At 47.1% G+C, this 24,194-nt stretch overlaps 1 protein-coding gene across 2 annotated transcripts in view; it reads right to left on the bottom strand.

Moving 5' to 3' along the window:
- LOC8036032 overlaps positions 1-24,194 on the bottom strand; it is a 409,910-nt gene that overhangs the window by 192,943 nt on the left and 192,773 nt on the right. The gene's annotated exons all lie outside the window — the stretch shown is intronic.

The following is a 24,194-nucleotide window of genomic DNA, read 5'->3' as shown; positions in this document are numbered from 1 at the left end:
GCGACGTACGGGACCAAAAGCGTCGTTGTGGTCTCCATTCTCGATTGGCCAAACGCTCACTGGGACGTCTTTTCCTGAATTAGTTTCTTTTTTTTTTTTTGACTGAATTTAGTGCAATGTTTTAGTGTCAACTGTGACGATGTTGGTTTAACGATGCAATGACTCCAAGATTCCATTGTTACTTTTACTCGTACAATCGAACTTGCGGTTCGCAACTGATAATAAGCAGTCAAAGATAACAACCCCTAACGTCACGGCGAGAAAATTTCTGGTCATGACGTCACGAACGGAAACCATAGGACGGCACCAAAGCATCTCGGCGTTAATAGAAAACAGCGTCCAGTAGTTCGTAGCGCAAGTGATTTCGAGTGGGGGGTTAAAGGAAAAAAAGGGGAAGCAAGAACACTCCAAAGTGAAATCTAAACCGTGTGCAACGTTGTGACTATACTCGCAACCTCAAGAAAAAGGAACTTTTGCGCATTGTTCATACGCCGCGCGAAGTATTTCTTACAAGATTTGGTTGTCGGACGGAGAAATGATGCTTTTGGCGTTCGAAGCGCGTACGTCTTGATAAGATAACATATATCTACTCTAAAATGCACTACATATACTTCAGCTAGCTACACAATAAAGTGTATTCACAATCAGGTTTATTCATTCATTCTACATAAAGAGGGAAATTAGTAATGCTCCGCGAGGAGCAGGACCTTGTTTTACTGCGGGTTTTGAGGTGAAAACTATTATAAGGTTCTGTGTATTAGAGCGCAGCTCTTAGTCGCCCATTTCCGGCTTTAGCGGCGTCGCCGTCGCCGTCGGCGGAACCGTGCGGTGCATTATGGGTAGATTTCCCCGTTAAATTTAGCGGAAAATTTTCCCCGCTAAATTTTGCGAAAAAGATTTCCCGCTAAATTTAGCGGGGAATTTTTTCGCTAAATTTAGCGGGGAATTTTTTCGCTAAATTAAGCGGAACATTTTCTCATAAATGGGAGGCGAGCAGGAGAGGAGGAGGGGCACAGCCCCCTCTCCGTACCTTCCCCTACTTCTCAAGAGCTGCGCTCTAATTCGGCGTTATAGGGGATTGTAAACGTCTTTCATTATTTTCTAAATTTATTTTTCTTCATTTTTTTTTTTTGGGGGGGGGGGAGGGGGGGGGGAGAAGGGGAGTAATTTTTCGGTTTTAATTTTTAGTGCAGGACGAAAATTGTGAGTGTATCGGGGCTTATATGTTGAAGGAAATATGATGTGGGCATGAGTTTTAATATCCTCCGGGGAACACTGGGCGCGTTTAGTCCGTGCTCCGGAGCGCGAGAGTTTGACGCTCCTTTCACTAAACGGACAGGAGTGCCACCGGAGACTGACACTCGAGCGCGCTCTTCGTGCACCGAGAATTTCGCGAAGCGCGACATAGGTCGGCATTTTAAGCTGTCCTCACTCAAACTCACGATCACTATTTTTTCCTCAATCAGAACTCACGCCCACTCACGATCACGATTTATTCAAAATAGGATCATCACCCGGACTCACCCTCACGGCTCAACGCAAAACCAAAACTCACTCGCCGTCATCATCACGGTCGTCACGCTCACAGATCATCACGGTCACCACGCTCACAGGTCATCACGAATCATCAGACTCACAGGTCATCACACTCACAGTTCCTCACGGCCCTCACACTCACAGGTCATCACACTCACAGATCCTCACGGTCCTCATACTCACAGGTCATCACGGTCCTCACGGCACTCACACTCTCAGCTCCTCACGGTCCTCACTGGTACAGGTCATCATGCTCATCACACTCACAGGTCCTCACACTCACCGCTCCTCACGGTCCTCACACTCGCAGGTCCTCGCGGTCCTCACACTCACACAGGTCCTCACGGTCCTCACACAGGTCTTCACGCTCATCACACTCACAGGTCATCACGCTTGCCTGTTGCTTTCTTTGTGCTTTTCTTTTGTTACTCTCAAGCCTTTGGTTTGTCTTCGCGTGAGTCGTGCGGCGGGGAAACTTCTGAGCCACTAATCCAATTTGAAAGAAATGTACTATGTTAATGTTTATGCTCCGCACATTTCTACCAAATTTCGTAAACCTGGATGAATTACGAAAGAAACTAAATGCAAGCTGACTAAGGTGGGTGCGTTTAACTTTCGCCTGCTGACAAGGGCGGCGGGGAAAACAGAAACGCGCCTTCCAACAGGTTACACAGACAATGTCGCAGTGATTAGAACATCGCCTCGCTGTGCATACCTCGCTCATTTGTACACAGATAAACGATTACTACATATATCACCTCCGTTTCTTTTCTTGTGCCACCCACAGGTACTTCTACGGAAGTTTATGCAGAATTTATATATAGTAAACATATGGGCATCGACCCATTTTTTTTTGTGTGTGTGAGTGTGTGGGGGAGGGGGGGGGGGAGAAAGAACGGTTATATTAGGTAGGGTGGTTGCACGTGACGACGGTTTGAAATCTCACCATAATCCCTGTTGACAGTGGTGTCTGTCAGTCGTATGCTATTCTATGAACAGAGGCCGCGGTGGCCGAGTTTTCTTCTCACTTGAGTTGCTTCTGATTTTGTTGATCGACCGTGCTTGCTGGAGTAGGCTGCGATTTAAGGAGAATCATCGGCTGGCATTGTTTTTCAGTCATCTCGGCCTTTATAAAATACTGTCAGCATTCATTATATTCATACATGCAGCCGTCCTTGAATTGATTTCGTTTGGATTGGTTTGACTTTGGCATGACTTTGCTTGGTTTGGTTTGGAGTGGTTTGGGGGTTTGCGGCCGTCCCCATGTGGTTCTTTGTCGCGCTCTCGATCATGTAGGGCGCGCCACTTTTCATGCGGCAAACCGCGTCATTCTTGACGCGCAGTTTTATAATGGGCAATCAGTTCGTCGAACAAGGTTTCATAGACAGATTGTTTCATCGTGTGCGAGACGATCATACGTGTGCGAGACGATCATCGCTTCAACCAAGACCTACCGTGATGCTACAAATGAAGTGTTCAAGCCAGTCGAAGGCAAGCAATCTTGCCGTAGTCAAGATATGTGTGCAAGTGTTCGACGTGAGCTCTCACGCTGGTGCAGCTGTTCTCAAGTTGAACCGAATGTACTTGGGTTCAAAGAAAGGTGCACATCAACAATGTTGGCGCGTTGAAACTTTGACGCGTACTTTATCTAAAACTAAACTTATCGGTCTGCGGCTACAAACATTTTCGTTGACGTTGCTTAGACGAAGTAACCATTCAGGCCTCGCATTAAACGGTGTTGCGAACTCTTCGGTTGTTCTAGTTAATTGTGCTAAAAAGCGGTTGGATGGAAAGTATGACAGCTACAGCATACAAGGGACGACTGAGGTCTTTATCCTGCGTTCTATGTATGGAAACATCGGTATCCTTGGTGTTATATTGCGATCAGCTGGTTGCCGATCGTCCTGTTTTTATGCATAATGTAAACAAGCCCCGGAAGCGCCAATCTTATTTCGATGTGCTTTTGCACCCCTACAAGCCTCCTTTTGGCTCTTGTGGAAAGCTTTATTGTAATAGCAATAGTCTCATCGGCCGTTCGAGTTGTATGTACCACGGTGATATCTGCTATGAGTGATCTGCAAAATATACAAGTCTGTATTAAATGTCAGAAGGAGAACAAAGGTAAAGCTTTTTTTACTTTTTTTTTTCTTTTTACAAAAGAGGGCAAAGCTTCTGAAACAAGAGCAACCTAAGCTGATATTTGAGTGTGCTCAAGAATGAATGGCAAAAGGTGCTTATGCTAAGTGGTAGATGTACACAGTTAATTTTCTTTTGCCTCTGCATTGTAAATTGAAAGATATGTATCAGCAGAAGGCACTGTCCTTTTGAAAATGTATTTTATTAGGGCAAAAATAGGTATTCATACACAACCGAAGAGTTCGCAACACCATTTAATGCGAGGCCTGAATGGTTACATCATCTAAGCAACGTCAACGAAAATGTTTGTAGCCGCAGACCGATAAATTTAGGTTTAGATAAAGTATGCGTCATAGTTTCAGCCTCAAACGCCAAACATTGTTGATATGTACCTTTCTTGATGACAACTGCACCAACGTGAGAGAGCCCACGTCGTCGAACACTTGCACCCATATCATGACTAAGGTATGGCAAGATTTCTTGCTTGAAGTGAAGATCATCTCGCTACGACTAGCTACGACCACACACCGCAGCGATGCAGGCATCGAAGGGGTGCACCGCAGTCAGTCGCCGTCACCCGACGCTGCTCGTTTGACATTCACGGCTTTCCGCCCAGGTGCTTCGTTTGTACTTGGAACCAAGAGTTATTTTCTGTGCTTGTGTCTGTGCTCAGTGGCTGAATATGGGCCTCAAGAGCAGTTCTTCAGGCTCAATAGCATTCGCCGAAGAACTTGCGAAGAAAATGCCACCCAGGAAAAAAAGCACGAAGACACAACGCACCAGCTTGGTGGACTATGCACTGGTCGCGGAAACCAGGCCCTGCGGAGTATACACCAAATGCAAACTATCTAAAAAAAACATTTTTAGGCTCAAATTGGCTTCTGCGGACTAAACGCCTGGACACTGCCTGTTATCATGCATTGTATATTCACCACTGTTTGTTGCGGCTTGAGACTGCCTTCCTGTAATGATGCAGAGGGGTCAACTGAACCTTGAAATAAACATATTTAAGCACATCTAGACACGATGTTCCTTAAAGCCAGATGGTCAGGGAGAAGGTGTGCCATTACCGAATTTGCCAACAGCACACCAATGGTCATAATCAAAACTCACCGAGTCAATGGGCGGTTTTCCACCGCATTATTGCCGTGTAATCACCCATTTGGTCCATTAAAAACCTTGAGGCTGTAGCCACCAGCACACCCATTCTAGATCTGGAAAGCTTATGCTGTAGACGAAATTCTCGTATCATCACATTTTTAGCAAACTGAATGGTCCCACCTGTTACACTTTTAGCTTTGGAAGTAAACCAGTTCACAATACCACCAGTGGCATACATCGTGCCAAGCATTAGTGCCGCGTGTGGCAGCAAAATGTCCTAACTAGGGAAGCAAACTTAATCGATCGTGTTGATTAAAGCACCTAGATACGGGAGAAATTATCAATCAATCAAAGAAGGACCCTCGAAAGGGAAGCGTCTCGCCGAACGAACATTACTTTTTATTGGGCGTTCCGCAATGTAAGGCCGAAGACAGTCACTCCGTGATCGGTACAGAAGCATTTGCTCAGTAGTCGGTCGTGCGTGATAAAAACAACAGCAAAAGCAAAGGTGGATTAGAAACGCGATAAATTCGCCTTCGCACGGAGTACTTAAACTTAAAATCGTGTCAACATAAAGCGACTATGACCCGCCATGCTAGCAGCTATATTAAATTTCACCCGTGTAGTCGTCACACCCGTGCACCAAACGAAAGCGTTGCTGCAAGCCCCTCCGCCGTCAACTTTGAGTCGCTGTTGAGTCTGAAGAACTGTTCTGAGGTCCATATCCAACCACTGAGCACATACACAAGCACAGGAAATAAAACTCGGTTCCCTGGATGAGCATCGTACCGGCGTGCGGTCGTGTATCACTACTGCGTGAGCACGTTAAAGACCCCAGGCGAGCGGTTGTACTGCACTGGCAAAATTTCTCATCTACAGCTGGGAGACTCGTCGCCCCTGTGAGGCAGACCAAGTTCTAGGCTGTATAAGCATACCACACAACCCAATTTTTTAAAACTCGGTTCCAAGTACAAGCGAAGAATCCGGGGCGGAAAGCCGTGAATGCCAAACGATCTGCGTCGGGCGACGGCGACTGACTGCGGTTGCGCTCCTTCGACGTTTGCATCGCTGCGGCGGGTGGTCGTAGCTAGTCGTAGCAGATCGTGTCAGCTCTGTTGCTCGTACCGGAACACTAGAGCCGCGTAATATTCTTGCTGCCGAAGTTTATAAGCCTACGTTCGTGGCCAACGCATTTACACAAAGCCAACGCCCAGCTAACCGATCCCCCTCTTTCTCTTTCGGCGGCCGGCCGCCAGGGCGGTGACATCGTCGCTGAAACTCCTCAATCGTCCACGTCGTCTTCTTTGCCATAGGGCAGCTGACCGATTCTACGTGCGCGAGCTCTCGCTGGAAGCGTAATCCTATTTATATAGTGCTCATCCGTGTGTACTGTAGCGAATATTTCAGGCCCAACATATCAACAGTTTATTGTTATCAACCAGGAAAACGCAATATCTGTAAACACCCCCCGACAAAGAAAGAAAACGAGAGCTCGCCGTTCGCTTTGACCAACGTTGGCTTTGATCAATAGACCGATCTCACCAATCGTCTACAGCGTGCGTGACGCAGCCATAGTTGTACTTCACAGGAGGCAGCGGTAGTGCACGAGACGGCTCGTCTCGTGCACTACCGTGGCGTTTACCCTCGTGCGGAAAGACCACAGTTCGCGCAATTCATTGCGACAGAGGAGGCATTGCGAAACTGGCGATGAGGTCGGTCTATTAGCCCAAGCCCGGTTCACAAATCTGCGTTTCGAGCGACAGAAACGACAGAAACAACACGAACGACATGACAAAGGGGACGATTATGTTCGTATTGCAGAGCGTGACAGATAATGCAATGAGCAGCTTTGTCAAGCAATCATGTGTCACGGTTGTCCCGGTGTCATGTCGTTCATGTCGTTTCTGTCGTTCCTGTAGCTCGGAACGCAGATGTGTGAACCGGCCTTTACGAGCCTACTCTGATGGTACGCTTGAACGTCACGGAAAATCGGTCTCCTCGCCTTTTCGAGGTGTCGCCACGGGTAGAAATACTGGCGGGGTATTAAGTGATTTGTTCGGCACACAAGCGTCACTACAGGTTATGACTCTGTCAACATTGCCTGAATCCTATTCTAATTGTAAAATAAAATATCGAAGGTGTCTTCCCAGTCACAATGTCCGCCTATATCAAAATCGAACTTGGCGGTTTTTTTAAATACAATATTTAGCATTATTTCGCGCATTAAGTTCCCGGAAATTAGCAGCACATTCGGAAAGTTGAAGTTGAGTGTTTTTTTTTTTTTTCATAACTCGCGGAAATGATGACAAACGGTTTCTCCGGACATTCAGTTGCACATTCACAAGATATATTATAATTTATGTTGCATAATTATCAAACCCGCGGCCTTTCTGTAACCATCGGTTCGAGACAGATTCTCTGTCGCTCGGTTAACAAGTGTTCATTCAACGCAGTAGCGCACTTCAACGACCCGCTGATCTATCTTGCCGTCCGCTACACCATTGTAAAAATTCATTACGGGCTTGAATCATCGCGATATGTGTCATATGCCTTCCAACGATAAGAAGTGTTTCAGAATTGAATTGTAAAAAGTTGGTTATCAGATATATTATTTTTGTTTTACAAGAAATTCTTGCCTCACTCTGAGCACCTATGCATTCGACCATAACAGCGTAAAAAAGAAACATGAATAAACAACGGCCAAGGGGAGCACAGCTTCACGCACGAAGCCCGAGAAGCCCGGGCAATTGGCGCCTCGGAGTCGCGTCCAGCCGGCGCGCCGGCAACCCGGCCGTGGCCGTGGGGCAGGCGCCGCGACGTTGCGGCCACTGCGCGCCTCCGTCACCGAAGGCACACGGCACACGGCGAATTCTGCGAATCCCGATGAGCCAGTAGATTTATTGGAGTAAGACACATGGCAGCGTGGCAGCGTCTCACAGGCGTCCATTCTAGATGCCACTTGTCTCTATGCGACGCTCTAATTGGCCCACGGAGTCGTAGCTTCCACAGTTTGCTAAGTGTGCCCTTAGGCAACCAGCCCAACCAGCAATGCAGCTTGGAAGTTGGCAGAAGTTGGCACGACACGTTGCGCCATCTAGCGACTGAAAAATTAAACAAATTGGATAGTCCAGGACGGCCTGGGTCGCGAGGACTGTGGGCGGGCGCATTTAGAAACCACGTGTGAACGTGGCACTTTGGATCGGCCTGAGCCTTTTTAGAACTGTTTTTTCATAAAATTAAGTCTCAACTTCACGTCTCTATGACCTTTCCGGGTTCCTGTGACGTCTCTCCTAAGCCTTGAGTTTCCCCAAAAATAAATGCCGCTATTGCTGCGTGAAAGACTGCCACGGTCGTGCAGGTGACCCAAGCGTCAGACTTTACCGCTTCCTTTTAAGAGCTTGGGAAGCGACACGGCGACAAAGTGGATTACTGGAGTGCGATGCATCAAGTAAGTGGATTTTACATTAATTGTTGAAGTGAACAAAAATAGATCTGCAGGCTTGAAAAGTGGTCTGACAGACTCCTTTTGCAAAATAACGTATTTATACTAGTTTTTTCACGAGTCTCTGAGACAAACCATTTAGAGAAATACAGTAGGAAAAATTGGGCCGATTGTTGCTTCGCTTTGACGTTGAGAATCAGGCGATCAGGTCTTCAAGCGAGATGCCCTTCGACCTGTTCCGGCACTCGTAGTTGTTGGCGTGCATTTGGTTGCGACCGCGCGCGCCGTTCGGCACGCGCGGTCGCAACCAAAACTTTTTAAGCATGCAAGTTTTTAAATAGTGGATTTTCGTAGAACAAATTTTTGTTTGTTTCGGCTACCAAATTTAATGCTGAGTCTGGTAACAAATGTGTCGGCGTGCAGAAAACAGTACGCAATTTTTTTTTCTAGAAAAAGCTCATGCGAAGCGTAAATATCCTTTTCACACGCACACTTTTTTGCCTGTCGCCAGACTTGTGCACTGTTCTCTAGCACGGAGAGTTTGGTTCTAATTACCCACATTTTATTCTAGTGTCGTGGGGGCGCCGGGAGAAGAAGAAGACGGTCGAGCAAAGCGCGAGCGGGGGCCAGCCGGCGAGGAAAGAGGAAGAGCGTGCTGCACGAGGCTGGGGCCGGGCAGGAACGATAGAGCCGTTCTGGCTGGTCCGGCCCATGTCGGTCCCCGGAGCGTTCCACCAGCGAGCTTCGGATCAGGACCGGCGGAAACGGCGAGCCTGGCCTTATCGGCCTAGTCCATTGCGATCCAGGAGTGGTTCTGCTGCGAAACTCTGGCTGTGATAGCCCAGAACAGCTAGCGTACGCAGTGCGTGGGAAGGACGATCCGCAGGCGTGGACACGGACTCCGACTGCCAGCTATGAACGACGGGCGACAACTAGGGTCGGCGGGTCCGGACTGCCGGCTCTCGAAGACGGGCAACCGGGAAGTACAGTAAACCCATTCGCTGCCTTCTCGTTGCGTTGTGTCACTTCCTGGGAGACGAGCGAAGCACAGACCGATCGGGCGGCGATTATTATAGAGCGACGCCGCAAGCGCACGAAGACAGTTCAAACAGGTGTCCAAATGACAGCTCCAGATTATGCTCTCAACACTTGGACCTATCAAGGCTCCCGATGGTCTTAAAAAACCGCATAAAATAAAAAGGGACATGGCGCGCACGTGCACACGGGGACTGCTGAAATCGGGTTCGTCGCCGCTCGCCACGGCCCGACGGGCAGACTAGCCACTGGCCGACCCATTAAGAGAGACCTCTCCGCTTGTGGCGCCGAATGCAGCACTCTCGTGGCGCCGCCTGGCCATTGCCGGCTGGCTGTCATGCACTTGCGCCATCTTGCCCCAAACAACACTTAAAAGCATGATATCGCACAATGTGAAAGACCTCACTCGAAGCTTCGATCGATCATGACACCGCCTTTGTCGCACTTCCTGAGTTATGACTCATTGCGAAAGATACGTTGAGGTGCGCGGAGAAATAAAATTCCGGGTGCTGATGAGGATCATGCGAGTCATTTAATTTTATTGCAGCTGTACGAACGTTATAGTTGACGCAATCATAAAATTTTTTGCCCACTGACACCAACTTGACAACAGGAACCGAAATCCACACGAACCTTTCTATGCCACAGAGAGAGGAGCGCTAGCCGTTTGGAGCGCTTCCCCAACTCCGACGTTACCGCGCCGCCTCGAGGCGCCGTCAGTCCGTTGGCGTCTCGCTGTCTACCGTGAAGCGAAGAGCGAACGCTGAGGAGAAACGAAAGCGACCCCCCCCCCCCCCTTTCCTCATACCCCCTCTGCCCTCTACAGCTGGTTGAGACATTGCGGAGGGCGCTGGCAAGGAGGAGCCTGCAAGAACAAGCACCCCCCCTCCCCCCTCCTCCGCCCTCCACAGGAACCGGCGCGTTCACATGGCGAAGGAGCAGGCGAGCGACACCCAAACCAACCCTGAAGGCCCGAACCCCACGCAGTAGTTGCGAAGCGAGAGTCTCCTCGCCCACTAAGACGGCCCGGGAGCTCACGTGACCAACCCAGCTATGAATATACCAGCGCTCACCGCGACTCATCATGGCCATGGTCCTCAGGCTCACGCCATCACGCAGACTAATGCGATCACCGGACCCATATCCACCCAAAGACTCACGTCTTGATTCAGGCTCATGCTCATGAGCCTCGAAACTCACAATCACACTCATGAGTACTTCACTTAGCGCTCAAGCTCACACTCACACTCAAGAGTTTTAAGAACTAACAATCACACTCACGGTCAAACTCACGTTCATGAGTTCGTAGGGCTCACACTCGCACTCAGACTCAAAGAGTTTTAAGAACTCACAATCACACTCACGATCAAACTCACGCTCATGAGTTCGCAGGGCTCACACTCGCACTCACACTCATTAGTTCTCAGAACTCGCGATCACACTCGCGATCAGACTCACGCTCATCAGTTCTCAGGACTCACACTCACACTCACACTCATAAGTTCACGTAACTCACGATCACACTCACACTCACACTCACAATTTTTAGAGACTCGCGGCCTCACTCACGATCACCTCAAATCTGATGGTGAGCGTGAGTGATCGTGAGTGATCGCACTCATGAGTGAGAATGCCGAGGTATGAGCGCGAGTGACTTCTTCGCGCTCCGTGACGTCACGTAAACAAACAAGATGGCTGCGCTGCTGTTGAGACAGTCGAGGCTGGGGCAAGATAAGACAGGTACAAGGCTGGGGCAAGATAAGAGGCGGAAAAATCGCGCGGGCGCCTTACCGCAACCGCTAGCCTTGTACCTGCTCCACGAGTGGTAACTTTAGTGCGCTACTACTCGTCTCACGCGCTCAGTCTTTCTGAAAATGACTGATTTAGTGGTTTTCGATAACGCTCAGCAACTTTCTAATTAGAACCATATGTCTATTTCCCCTAATTAAAAAGTTAATTAACAAGTTTTAATTAATTATCTGGCTAATTAGTAGGTTTTTGGCAATTCCTGGCGTCCGCCGTGACTGGTAGTTTGTTCCCGAAGAGAGTTTCTTCTTTTTTCACTCGCCTTAATTTTTAGGATTTTTGAGAGTCTTCGCAAAAACACCCGGTATATATATAGCGGACATGGGTGGCGGGAGGCCGAAGGCGTGTGTATATAACTGAGCAGAAAAAAACCCTTGATGAAAACAGCAACAACGGACCATTTTTTCTTCGACGTTTCAGCCGGAGTCCGGCCTTCGTCAGGAAGAACTTTTACAGATGAACGCGGGTGGTATTTATACAATCCTACGGTCGAGTCCAAGTATCAAAAACGGCGGGATGACGGTTGGAGTTTCCAAAGAAGCGTAGGAAGAGTTCCAGATGGGCAAACGTTTATACAATGCTACGGCCGGGTCTAAATTTCGGCGCGGTGACGGTTGGAGCTCGGGGTTCGTCGATTTTCCCCAATTAAAATAAACAACAACAAAAAAAAAAAAAAAAAACGATTCGGGGATTAATTTTGGTGTTTTCTCGGTATTTACCGAAAACGTAGGGACCTATAGTTGGTGACAAATTAAGAGTTCTGGGCAAACTCCTCCCGCCCTTTTCAGCTTAGCAGAATAAACGCTGGAGAGGGTCACCTTCTGTCAGGTGTTTGCTCCATTAAAAGTGGAAGGGACAGGAGGAGCTTCTCGCTAACACTTAACCTGTCACCAACTATAGTCATGACCACTCGGAGCACAGGCAAAAGGTGGAAATCCGTCTCTAGGAAAAACAGGGGGACTGAAGATAGTTCAATCGATGGTACATTCGGAGGACTGACTACAGTTTCCTCTCAATATTTGATTACCTTGTGGCTGACTCGCCAAGAAGAAGAGGGCAAGAAAGATTTCTCTTTCGTGTGGCGACACCGTATCGGCACCTTATACTCCGTCTAACCGCAACTTGGCAGACGTCGAAGGCTACACTCGCTGTGAGCCAATCAGCGCGTCGAACAGAGACACCTGACTATACTCTATCTCACAATTTCTCGTAGTGCTGTCGAAGTCAAGGGCGGCAGAGAGAATGAAGCCGCTTCTGTACGAGTTCCGAGTGACGGGCTAATTTTCTAAGGGGTACAAAAGCGTCCGACCGTGAAACACACAAGGGGGTATCCGAGTAAGAGGGGAGTCCGTCCTTCCCTTCGTCTCCAATTAACTATACATTGGTTACACTATCGCCATTTTACCTTTGATAAAGACTGTCACGTGATTCTCCTCCGTCCCTCTGATTGGCTCAAAGGAACCGTGTAGCGTTCGCTCCTTGCCGAGTTAAGGTGAAACCAAGTACTGTGCCGCATAACGCGAGCGGGGTTCCTGCCACCCGAGAAAAAAGAAAGTGACAGAATGAAAAAGGAGCGTGATAGGCGCTTTCAAAGGTGCGCTCAGACCCGACGCTAACTTATTTATCCTTCTACGAAGGCTCTCGCAGGTCTGCCTGCGGCCGGAAGCCTGCGTTCGGTGTTCGCGGGTTTTCGGCGCCCCCTTGTGTTCGCTCTTCTATCTCCTGGGAAAAGAAAATATGAAAGAGGGAAGAAACGGACGCGTTTAACAAGTGCAGCTTTATGTAACATTACAAATAAAACGTGAAAGAAGTATTTCACGAATCTATCTTCTATTATTTATCTTTTTAAGAAAAAGGGGTGGACGAGAAGCGACACCTTCTTGACAAAAGCAGGAACCGAACGCGGGGTCAAAATTTTTTCTGAAGTGCATTGCGAGTACTATGCAATGTGTGTTTCTTTATTATGCAGGCTTACAATAAGACATTACGGAAATCGATAAGCACGAAGCAGAGCTGCAAACAAACGCAAACACGCTGAAATACATTAAAGGCCATCAGCTAGCCTTTTGACTGAAGAATCATAGCGAGTGCGGATAAAAGGACATTAAGGCTGCCAACTCATCCCAAATCGGCAACCATTCCATGTTTATTTCTCGACAAATTCAGAGGGTGTATTTAGAAGCTTTTTTTTTTTTTTCTAGAAATTTATAGTTAATTGGTGTTTCTTCAGGATAAATTTGCGTTTCTCCAGAATCCAAAATTCATTTTGCTGCGTGCCCAATATTTTTGTTTTTTTAAAGATTCAATGTAAGTACAATTATTTTCCGGACACTAACCTGCCTCTTGGATTGGACATTCGCGCCCTTGCCATTGGACACTCCACAAGAAAACTTGCCAACAAAACAAGTGTTACTTTAATAAACGTCAATACTTTAATAAAATCATTGAAAATCCTTGTCGTTAGTCTCTGCAAGCTCGTTTTCTTCCCATCTCATTCCACCGTTTCATCTGCGGCGACACGGAGTGGAGTGGTGTGCTAGGATAGAACTTTTAGCTAGCCCCCTCTTTCCTATGATCATACCTTTCACCGTTATGAAAACAGAACCTCGCCTTCCTCTAAAAAGTGCAAACTAAAAACTAGAACAGGGGATTTTTTTCGTGACCCGTAATTGCAATGACCCGTTCTCCCGAACGAAAATCGACGAGGTAAGCGATGAACCCCCTTTTGTCAATAACCCGAGATTTGAAAGGAAACCGGATAGGCCTCTCATCAGGACAACCGGCACTGCGCTCGTACAAAACCTATTTATAGGGAGTATTCACTGGCGGCTATATTTGTGCGCGCTACAGCTGAGCGCGTGCTGACGGCGAGCTTCCGCAGTCCTTTTGGAGCGTGCATTTAACACCATCAAGGTTGCCGGTCTTAGCAGGCTATCAATGTGAGCTCCTTCTGAGCATGCGCTCTAAACATCGCCCTCAAATGTGGCGTCCAGTGAATACCTCCTATAGAATGCCGTTTTTCTTTTTTGCTATTATTTTAATTTTACTCATGCATCAAACAGAATGCTGGGAATTTAAGTACGCGCGCTGCACGCGCTCGCCTTCCCTATGCGAAAGGATCGAAGTAAATAACCAAAAATATCGTTCGTGGAACGCGCCTTCAAAGAGCCATTTGTTTTAGATTTTTTGCTTTCGAACAGTTGCAGCTGCAGATGCAGGCATGAGCAGCGCGTGTACGTACTTCACCGGCATTCTTTTTGATGCTTGGGTAATTCAGCAAAAGGTCTATTAACAAAATTCTTGCCGGCGAGTTTTTTTTTTTTTATTTCGGATTTACCGGATTTATTTGAGAACGCGGAACCCTATAGGTCATAACGCGCCGGTTCACTTTCTACGATTAAAGATCGGATTTCGTACGATGATAACCCGAGCTTTTTTTCTAAATGGCTCGGTAACGAAACATCCCCGTCATGTTCCGAACACCGTGAAATTTCTATGGACACTTTTAAGCAGCTGTGCATGGGTGCCGCCAGAACCGACCTTCAGTTTTTTGTCTCCTCCTATTTCGTTTACCTTCCTTCATCATTACCATAGAGGGCCAGGGTATTATCATTTGAGATTCTACTGCCCCTCCCCCAGTATTGGCCTTTGTGGAGGCTGTTTAACGGCCGTTTCGGTGGCTCGGTATCCAGGTATCTCGGTAAGACAAGAGAAGGTCAGCAATGACGGCTGTTTCTGACGGGCGTTTAAACCATCTATGCTTCGTTTCGCACTCATTCAGAGCCCCTCAAAAGCATCCCCACGAAACTCGTTGTCTCCGCACATAACACCGGCTAAGTCAATCAGGCACAGCGAAAGTGCCGTGGTTCTGCGCTTTCCTCTGAACGTGACTGGTGTAGTCCAGGGGCCTCAAAATGGCGGCCCGCAACTCTTTGGAACCCGACCCGCAAACTTGCCACGGTTCCGAGCTTCATTCTCATGCATCCTCAAGCGCTATATTCGCCGTAAGTAATTACTTCACATCGTCAATTCATTTCCGCTCAGAAAGACGCTCTGCTCATACGATGTGTTCACACATTTTTTGCGCTATTTGGTTATATGCAACGGACATGGTGGCGGGGGGCCGAAGGCGTGGGTATAGAAGAAGAAAGGAACCCTTAATGAAAACAGCCACAACGGACGATTTAATCTTCGACATTTCGGCCGGACTCCGGCCGAAACGTCGAAGATTAAATCGTCCGTTGTGGCTGTTTTCACTAAGGGTTCTTTTTTTCTTCTTATATATATATATATATATATATATATATTATAACAAGCGTGCGCGTAGATAGTTTTAAAAGGCGCTGAAGATACGCAAGAGCGGGGATTCCGAAAACTTTGTATATGACGTCGCGCTCCGAGAAGGAGGGGCTTCAACGGTACTTTACAAATTATTGTTCTGCAGCCTCCGTGCGCCAGATTGAAAAAATAATTTCGATATTCCTGATCCTGAAGTCCCAATAAAAAGGATATAAGCGTTTTTTTTTTGGGTTTTTTTTCATGTCCAGTACCGTTTTAGTCTTTCATTTAAATATTATCGTTGCAACAGGTGTAGACCCCGCAAAGTAGTCTTATGAGCAAATCAAAGGTAAAGATGTCACTGGCAAGACGGCGAGCTTACAAAAAACAGAGAGTACTGAGGCGGCGCTGGGAGAGTCGACTGCTTGGCAATGCGTAAAACACCATTGCTGTATTTTCTTTTTAAATCAAAATTACGTTTACTCCTCCCCCCATGTTGGCCCTCAACCTTTCGGAAGTGTGCTATCTGACGCCCGCACTCGCATGAGTTTGAGAACCCTGGCTGTGGTCGGTGATAGCTGTCATACAAGAACGACGACTGGTGCGACGATGCACTTTTTGGCGCGATTGGTTCCGTCAGGTCGTAGCGCCGGCTGCACTCGGACTTACTGTGAAACGGAGTATAGATAGGTCCTTTACCCTGACACGTATTTTAACGACGGAGTACAATTTTCTCATTAGGACGTACGTGCCGGAGTTGGGTCAATACTTACAAAGGAAATGAGCAAACATTGATTAATAGTTGAGTAATTATCACATTAAAATTAAGCCCTGACGTTTTCCGTGACCAACAGCTTTATCACCCTCCCCCCTCCCCTCCCCCGCCCTCCAAAAGAAAAAGGGGGGGTTCTTTAAATTAGGAGTTTCTAATAAAACATAAACCAGTGTGCCGCCTAAACATAAAAAGAAGCCGAATTAGTTTCGTTTAGATGCGAAGAATGTTTTCCTTTTTCGGTGCCTTTTCTGAGATTGAAGTCGTGCGAGAAATTTAAATGAAATCTTGCCAAGTCCCGACGCAGCAGCAAGTTGACGATTGGCAATGGACTTAACACTGCGAATCTGTATTTACATTTATGCGCTTTTGGCGCTACCGGCGAGCCGAGTGATAAAATGGTTCAATTATATGTTTGAGGCGCAGTAGTGGGTTGCGATGGCAAATTTTGTGAAATAAATCAGAGACGAGTGTGTTTAAGGCGGGAAGACAAGTTAGGTAATGACAAGGTGGCTTTCATGTTAGTGTCACTCACTGTACGGTGATAGTTGGGCAAGATAAAGCGAGCTGCTCGGTTTTGGGTGGCTTCTAATTTATCGGCAAGACTTTGATGACCGGAATCCCATACTGATGATGCATATTCTAATTTAAGACAAACTAAACATTCAAACCCTTTTTTTTTTTTTTTTGGTGAAGGAGCTTGGAAAAATTGTGTTTTAAATAGCCCAGCACGCGGTTAGCATCGCTTGCAACGTACTCGACATGAGTAATTCAAGAAAGATTGGAAGTTTTATAAACGGCAAGGTATTTATAAACTGGAACAAATGCCAGGGTGTCATTGTTTATGTAATAAGTAGTACATACCGTGTTTCGTGTGATACTCTCATTGACTTACATTTATTAGCATTTAATTTCATTACCCAAGTATTGCATCAGTGGGCTATTAATAGAGGTATGTTTGCAGTCGAAAAGTATCAGACTGGTGGGTTACGTTGCGGTATAAAACACAGTTATCGCCAAACAGACACATGGATGAGTAAATGTTAGCTACTGGATCGTTGATGTAAATTAGGAACAACATGGGACCAATTACTGAGTCTTTCGGTAGTCCAGAATCAACAGACGCGAAGAAAGAATTGTTATTGTTGACACAATCTGAAAAGGATTCGTTAAAAATGAAACTATCCAATCTAGTATATGGGAGTCGATGTTTAAGGTGCGAAGCTTGTGGATTAGTACCAAATGTGAAATCTTATCGAATTCCTTTGAAAAATCTTTAAAAAAACGCAGTCAGTGTGTGAGCCACATCCCAGGTAACAATGAAGATCATGAGTGAAGGACACAAGTTCGGTTTCACATGAGAATGATTTTCTGAATTCGTGTTGAGCTGCCGTAAAGAAATAGTTAGGTTTGAGAAAGTTTGCTTAATGAGTGCCGATGATATGTTAAATTATTTTACAAGGAGCACTCGTTAATGAAATAGGGTGGTAGTTACATGGGTCATTTTTGTCACCAGATTTATACAACGAAACAACCTTCCCGATTTTTCAGTCACTAGGCACTATACCAGCACCAAGTGACTGGAAAAATATATTAAATAGAATGATAGAAAAATACATTTTGGTGTTTTTGTTTAGGAATTCAGAGTTAATATCGTCAACACTGGAAGATGATGAAATCCTAAAGCCATTTATTTTGTCTGAAACAGCAATAGTATCAATAAAAGCAAAGTTCATTGGTAGATAATCGTTCAAGGATAATAAAGGTACTATTATACTACTTCATACTGAAAATGAATTGGAAAAAAAAATTATTCTACACGGAGGCAAAATTCTGTATCAGCTATGGTTTGTCTATTCGAGAATCCTAATATCACTACTGTAGATAGTGTTTCAAAACCACTTGGGGTTATTAAGTAGCATTGAAGGAAACGTGTGATTCAAAAATAAGTGTTTCGCATTTTTAACTGACTTGTATTCTTAGGCGGCGGTCTGCTATACATACTAAAGTCACTGGTTCTAGGAGAGTAGCGCCATCGCCTTCCCACCTGCTAGCTGGACACAAACAAATACCAACATACAGACAACAAAACCTCTCAAGGTGAATGGCTCATCGATGTCGGTTGTCATAGTTATCGCCATCAGGGGTTTCCCCAAAAATAAAAATTAAAAAAAGTGCCCAAAATTTGGGGGGGGGGGGGGGGGGGGGGGGGCATTGAAAATAGAGTCAGTGTGAATTAAAGGGGTGTCTTCGGGAAAAAACAAGAGGGATTTCACCCCCGCAGAGGGGGGGGGGGGGGGGGGGGTAGTAGGGAAACCACTGATCGCCATTTTAGGCCCTTTCAAAGCTTCGAAGCTTCGAAAGGGTCATCAAAACCAGTCGCTCCAATATCGCTAGGGTGTATCATCGTACTGAAAGCGTTCCTCGGCCAATATGCGCGCCTTTGGCACTGTGCATGCAATAAACCTATCACTCATCTTTAGTTCCTCAGATTTCTTACAATTATGTTGCTCTTGCGTGTTTCAAGATAGCAAACTTATTTTTCAATGCCCCCAAGCACCGGCGCAGCGTGTGATACCATACACCTTCGTACCGATATCACACGCAACGTCAGTGCTTGGAGACTTCAAAAAATAATTTCACTATTTTGAAACGCGTAAGAAGAGCAACATGATTGTAAGAGATCTGGGGAAATAAAGATGAGTGAGAGGTTTATTGCATGCATAGCGCCAAAGACGCTCATATTGGCCGAGGAACGCTTTCAGTACGATGATACATCATAGCAATATTGGAGCGACTGGTTTTGATGACACTTTCGAAGCTTCGCAGCTTTGAAAGGGTTCAAAATGCCGATCATCATTGCAATGTGCAACCAACAGCGATGAGCCAATCACCTTGAGATCAGTTCACTCGGAAAGAATAAGAACACAGAAATTATACGAGGGACAGACACACACAATTCTTTCTGTCCCTCGTATATTTTCTGTGTTTTTATTCTTTCCGTGTGGAGTGTACTCCATCCAACGCGCTCTGCTACGTGCACCTTGAGAGGATTTGACGTCTGTATGTTGGTGTTTGTTTGTGTTTGGCTAGAGCGTGGAAAAGCAATGGCGCTACTTTCTCAGCTCCAGTGACTTTAATACATATCAGGAAGCGTTTGAAGGATTTAATTTTGATGATCGAAACCACCTTTTAGTTTTGTTGGATTGACTTTTGATGGTTGCATTGTAACGGGGTGCGTTCGGATGATTTCGAAATTCTTTGCTCAGTATAGATACTTGTTTCTAATGAAGGAAACGATAATTTTAAATTTGGCCCAATTACTCTCCACACAAACGATGAAAGACCCCTTCCAGATAGCCGTCCAGAAATTGACACAACTCACGGTTAATTGAAACAATATCGGCCCTACTCTAATCTCGGATACTTTTTAAAACAGATAATGATGCGCTTTATAAATCGAGGAGCGAAAGGTGAAGTACAAAATAATCACTGAGACCAGGCAAGTACGATACCGAAAAACTAGAGTCGGGGTGAGTGGGAAGTATTAGATCTAGCACAGATGATGAAAACGATGCTAATCTAGTCGGGAATGTGGCCAGTTGACAAAGTTTAAATCTGAACATAACGTAGTAAACTCGCTAGCTTCAGTCGAAAGGGGAATAACGGAGGGACGGACATCAGCCCATTTAATATTCGGGTAATTAGAAAGACCATAAATAAATTTTGAGCTGGGATTAATTTTAATTTGACTAATCCCATGTCGTTTTGTGGGCCAAAAGGAAACTAGTATACGAAGGTAGGCAGTCAAGAGCCTGCTCTTCGGTACAAAAATTTGGAAACATAACGGACTTATTTGTACCTCCTTTCATTCGAAAGCTTTCAGCCTTTTCACCGTGATGCATCCGCAGTGGCCAAGCACGTCAGCCGAAGCCAGCTCACGCAGTGGACACGAGCCCTGCGTCACTCGGACGTATACACTCGTCAACAATAAATCTGTCGACAAATATTTGAATCTGCTTCATGGCCAATGAGTGCCGTAACGGCCCTTATCATCACTTGCGAATGACAAGTTCCATGGTGTGCTTAAAAAGCACGGTGCAAGCTTAGAGTGATCGCTTCCTGTGCTCATACACGCGACGATCATATGATTTCTCGTTTCGCTTTTGAGTTGAGGACAACGTTATTAGATAATAACGTTGGTTGAGGATCAAAGCTATGGAGGAAGAAGTTAAAAAATAATTTTATGGTGCCTTTAAAGTCGCCCACTATTACTATAGGTGAACCAGAAAATGGCACAATAAGTTGGTATGTACAATCGTGCAAATCATTGGAAAATGTAGAATTTTTTGTTGGAAAGCGGTAACTCTAAATATATATTTCTTTGTAATTTAAACAAACACACACCCAATTTTTTCAAGATCACCGGCAATTGGCACATGAAGAGACGCAAATGTGACAGCCACAGCACACGAGACACCACCACCAGATTTGCCATATCCTATCATTTCTATAGACGCTTTCCAGCAGCTGTGCATGGACGCCGCCATAACTGACCTTCAGTTTTTGTTTCCTCTTATGTCGTTTCTTTCACTTCATCATTGCCATAGCAGGCCAGGTTATAGCCACATTAGATTCAACTGTGTCCTTTTCTAAAGCATCGGCCTTTGTAGAGGATCGTCAGGTATACTGTTTCAGTTGCTCGGCATCTCGGTAAGACAAGAAAAGGTCAGCAATGGCGGCTGTAATTTGGCGCGTGTGTAAAGCGTCTATAAATAATAGAACGTTCATTATTACCATTTTTTTTTTTTGCTGGAAGCCAAGTTTTTGTTATCACTACTAAAACCGCGTCACATGAGTGAATGACGGAGCATAAATTATCACGCTTGCGAATCAAACTTCTAGCATTGGCAAAAGTAACAAGAAAGTTGAAACTGAAATCAGTACTTTCATGACCCCTCACCGAAAAAAAAAACGACGACGACGAGCGCTTGCACAGCGGGACATTCGCACCGCTCCGCTCATTTTGATCCTTTTTTAGCAATTTACTGGGCCTCCGGCCTCCAGCCTGGGGCCTGGACGACTACATGGACTCCCCAAGGCCTCCCGATTTACCCGTCATCACACCGCCGCCCGAGGACATGGACTTCCCGGCTCTCGAAGTCAATGAGGACAACCCGGCAGAGCTCGACCTAGTGGGGAATACGGGCTTTGCCTTCCCGCCGCCCCTACTCCTCCTGTCACACTCCAACCCGTTTGCCCCACTGGCGACTCTTGAGAATGCTCAACAATCCGAAGGCAAGTCGGATGACCTTCTCACTGCGTCCTGCATTGTTTCTACTGCACCCGAGGGGCAAAAACGGGCGCGTAGCACAGTTCAGGCCTCTACAGCCTCAAAGCCGTCCACTCAAGCCAGGACGTCCGCTCACTCGGTACAGACCACTTCCTCTCGGGGAATGTACGGCAAAGACTCCTCCCACGATGAAGATGGGTATACTCTGGTCACCTATAGCCGCAAAAAACGCTACCCCTTGATGGCCGCAACGCCACCCACACAGACTCAGCCACCCGCACCGCGGCTGTCACGCCTCACGGTAATCCTCAGACCATGTCAACCGTGTAGAATCTTAGATGAGCCCTACATCAAGCTCGACGAGGCTCTTTCATCACATTTACGCATCTCCCTGGCCCTCGTACAAGGCACCAGGACCCCCGATTTCACGACACGATTCTTAACACATAGTAATCAACTTGCACTCGATGTATACGATCCCGCGGTGAGGGATGCTTTCCTCAAAATCAAATCGCTTCCTATCTGTGGTAAGGAGGCTCCTTTTCAGGCCTATGAAGCAACCGGAGAGGGCCAGATACGTGGCATAATACAAAACGCCGGTGGCCTTACCCAAGAACAACTCATGGCCAGCTTGCATTGCCGCAAATGCAGAATACTTAATGCTCGCCCACTGGGTGACAACGGAACTGCTTTGGTTACCTTCGAGAGCACACGCCTGCCCTACCGCATCGGCCTCCGCTCTTTTACGGTGAGGGTATTACCCTACAAACCCAAAGTAGCTGTCTGCACGACCTGCCATCGGATGGGCCACGTTAAGGAGCGCTGTCCCAACACCGACAACGCCCGCTGTTCTATTTGCGGACTGAAAAAACACGACGGAGACGCGTCTTGCCCGAACGCCACGCCTAAGTGTCGTAATTGCGGGGGTCCCCACCTAGCCACAGACAAGGGCTGCCTCAAGAGAACCCAGCTGAACAAAAAGATAGCACGTCGCCGACGTCCCAAGGCCCCGCGACGCTTTGAATCTGCCTTTTACAACCAAGGGCAGTCTCTACACGCGGGCGAACGTACTGAAGCGTCAAGCAACAACACCGATACGACCGTACCTCTAGTGCCTGGAAGCGCGGGAGACTTACGACGCCTACGGCTCATCGCCACTTCGACCTCAACAAGTTTCTATACAGGGCCCCGCACCTCTGCTCAGGGAACTACTACAACAGCTGCAGAGCGTAAACTCACGTTTGCGGACGCCGTTCGGATGGCCAACACCGACACTGCAACCCAGACTATTAATACGACACAAAGGAGAGGATCTAAACATGCTCAAACATCGCGAACCCCGCGCATTCCGGAACCGGTGGCACAAGTCAGTGAGGAGACGCAGACAGAAACAGCTGTACGCATCTCAGCATCTACAACACCCAGCACACAAATCACCCTTGAGGCACAGCTCGAGCGCCGCATTGCTCAACTTGAACAACGCGTAATGGAGCACGTGCAAAAGGCAATAGACCGGGCCATTGAGACATGTGTCCGCACCCTTATGGAACGACTCATGCTCTCCAGTACGAGCCCATTCGGGGCGCCCATCACACAACCGGCTCCGGCCGCCTCTATGGTAACCTCATCAATTGCTATTAACGGCCAACATGGCCCAGCGCTCCAATAGCGCACTCGCCACCGGGCACCCGCCCTGGGCTACAGTCGTGCAATGGAATTGTCGAACACTTCGAAAAAAAAAAAGGCCGACCTAGTAGCACAATTTCATTGTAACGGCACCACACAAGGACCATCCATACTCGCACTTCAAGAAGTAAATGGCCCAGTACTCAAACTCCCGGGTTACGAAGGGTACCCGTCTTGTAGCGATCCCGGGCAGACCACATCCGTGGCTCTATACGTATTAAGAACGCTCGACCACGTCCAACTGGATACCGAACCCTGGAATACTAGCGCCACCACTACGGTAGGGTGTAGGGTCAAATTGACGACTGATCACACTGTTTTAATTTTTTCCTTGTACGCACGCCCGGAGTACAACCACAACAAAGGGCACAAGCCTCTTATTGACCTCGGTTTTATACAGCATTTCCATAGGCTCTATCCTCGCGATCAGGTAATCCTATGTGGAGACTTCAACGCAAGGCACACAGCATGGGGTTACGACAAATGCAGTCCTAGGGGGCGCAAAGTAATGGCTGATACCCAAAACTACCACCTTAGTTTGATCAACACCCCCGATGACCCCACACGGATTGGACAATCTATTCGCCAGGCGGACACGACCCCTGATCTGACTTGGGCATCACACCCGCGCAGCGTCACCTGGCACCTTCACGAAGACCTAATGGGAAGCGATCATTTCCCTATAGTGATCAAGATAAAAATCCGTCGCACTCTGGGATGCGCGGTAGGTGCACGCACAGCCACGAGACCATCGTTTTTGACGCACTGGGACAAATACCGAAAGCTGCTGGAGGAAACATCTCCCAGCGGCGATATCGCACACCTAACTGGTCAAATATTAGACGCCAAGCAACAAGCCACCCGTCGAATACAAGTCCCCTATGATCATCCGGACCCAGACAAACGCCTTCTAACGCTCTGGAATCGCAGGTTGCGCCTATTGGCCAAGTACCGCATATCTGGGCGCAGACGCTCTATCAAACGCAAGTTGAGGATCACGCAACAGACAATAGAGGACTACACCACCGCCCTTGCATTTGAGAGATGGATGACCCTCTGTGAAGGCTTTAACGGGAATACGTCTACACCCCGAGTTTGGAGTATACTAC

The sequence above is a fragment of the Ixodes scapularis genome, unplaced genomic scaffold (assembly GCF_016920785.2).
Source record: "Ixodes scapularis isolate PalLabHiFi unplaced genomic scaffold, ASM1692078v2 PGA_scaffold3__209_contigs__length_174095766, whole genome shotgun sequence".
NCBI lineage: Eukaryota > Metazoa > Arthropoda > Arachnida > Ixodida > Ixodidae > Ixodes > Ixodes scapularis.
The sequence above is the reverse complement of the archived record's forward strand: the minus strand, read 5'-3'. Positions and strand labels throughout refer to the sequence as shown.